This window comes from Nothoprocta perdicaria, unplaced genomic scaffold, assembly GCF_003342845.1.
Source record: "Nothoprocta perdicaria isolate Ctin4 unplaced genomic scaffold, notPer1 scaffold_20, whole genome shotgun sequence".
NCBI lineage: Eukaryota > Metazoa > Chordata > Aves > Tinamiformes > Tinamidae > Nothoprocta > Nothoprocta perdicaria.
Window position 1 is genome coordinate 6,195,658 of NW_020455205.1, and position 1,728 is coordinate 6,197,385.

The 1,728-nt window shown below is 61.5% G+C and overlaps 1 protein-coding gene across 1 annotated transcript in view; it reads left to right on the top strand.

Annotated features, from left to right (window-relative positions):
- The first annotated feature begins 1,248 nt into the window (after window positions 1-1,248).
- The window catches only part of SNX7 (sorting nexin 7), a 22,109-nt gene continuing 21,629 nt past the window's right edge, over window positions 1,249-1,728 (top strand). Inside the window, exon 1 of the mRNA XM_026037960.1 lies at window positions 1,249-1,324. The gene's annotated coding sequence lies outside the window, so the exon portion shown is untranslated. The remainder of the gene's footprint in view (window positions 1,325-1,728) is intronic.

Consider the following 1,728-nt stretch of genomic DNA (forward strand, 5'->3'; position numbering starts at 1 on the left):
GTTGGCAAAGCCAGAGGTGCGGCTGGAGACAGAGAGTGGGAAGCACGGCTGCCAAGTAGGAACGGAGCTGGCRAAATGCAAGGGACAGCAAAGTAGGGACAGTACAAATGGGGAGGGAATGAAATGGAGCCTGAGGACTTCATTCCAGGCTTAGTGGTGATATTTAAGCAAGGGCAAAGTGCCAATTTTGACTTGCTCCTACAAGTATTAAAGAAATGTATACCTCACCTCCCTCTGGTGGCTGGTCCATAGAAGACAGGAAACTTCTACYGCAGCCAGACACTTCATACCTRAAGTGGTAGAAGACATCTTATCTGTGTGAAGGTTCAAAGCCTTTTCCTGACCCGTGCTGAAAGGAAATATGGCTCCCTCTGAATATTAATTTGTTTTAGTAAACAAGAAAATGGCTCACTACATCTTCTAATTATATTGGTATATCTTTCTTCTCCTTACACTGCTCAGTGAATATCTAGTGCTTATTTTTTATCAGTTTCTTTCAAGGTTTGGCTCAAGACCTCACTGAGCAAAATGAGGCACTGACTTTCCTTATGAATTGTTGAGTATTTCATGAACAGTTTTCCACAAAACTTCCACGAGTTCTGCCTTCCCTAATTTGCCAGCTAAAGAACTGAGTCTCAGAAAGATTATGCCCAATCTGGCTGTGCCCATTCAGGGGCTATGCCCATTCAGGGCTTTTCAAATGATTCTGCAGTTCTGAAGTTCACAGAGACTTCCAATACTTCTAATTGGTCCTACACTGCAAGAAGTTTTAATTTCATTTCCAGCACTGCAAACTAATTCCTAAGCTTCAGGGAAGAAATATACGCTAAGGGGCACAAAGACAAGCAAAAGCGGAGCAGAGAGACACCCGGACATCGCTCCGAGAGACACAGCATCGCTCCGAGCGGCCTCCCCCTCCGCTCCTCCACGGGGAGGCCCCATCCCACTCCGCCGCTGCTGCCGCCCAACCCCGCCCGGAGGCAGAGCCCGCCACGCAGCGCAGCGCAGCCCCTCAACAGCCCGGCACGCCGGGCGCTTCCTCTCCTGCGCACTGGGCTCGCCGCGGGCCGGGGCGGGCCGAGGGCGGGGCCGGGCCGGGCGGAGGGCGCCAATTGCGGCGCCCCGGGGAGCGGCAACGGCGGCGTTGCCGCCCGCGCTTGCTGGAAGGATGGAGGCAGAGGGCCGGGTACCGGCACAGCCGCCCCTCGCCGCCGCTGCCGGGGGAGGGGCCGAGCTCCCCGTTGGCGCGGCCCGGGCGCCGCCGCCCGTCGCGGCCGTGCTGGAGTTTGACGACGAGGAGGAGGATCTGGAGGTGTTCAGCAAGGTAGGGGCGGGCGCGGGGCGCGGGGGCGCCAGCGGCACCAGCGGCGGCGCTGCCCCCTCCCCGGCCCCGCCGCGCCCTCCCCCGGCGGCCCTTTGACCCGCGGCCGCGTCGTGCCCCGGTGCCGCGCCCGGGACAGTCCGTCGCGGAAGGGACAGCCCGACGCAGCCCGGCCTGCAGCGCTGCCGGCGCACGGTTACACCGGCCCGGGGCAGCTGCGGCACCGCCGCGGCGGGAGGCCCCTCCCGTCCCCGCGCCGTCCGCGCGCCGTTCCCCCGCCTCCTACCTCGCCATCGCAGCGTGGCAGCGAGCGCGTCCCGGAGCTCCTTCCCGCTCGGGAGGGCGAGCAGGGAGCGGCCTCGGCGGCCAGTATCGCCGGGGCTCCCCCTGCAGCGGCCCCGGCGACC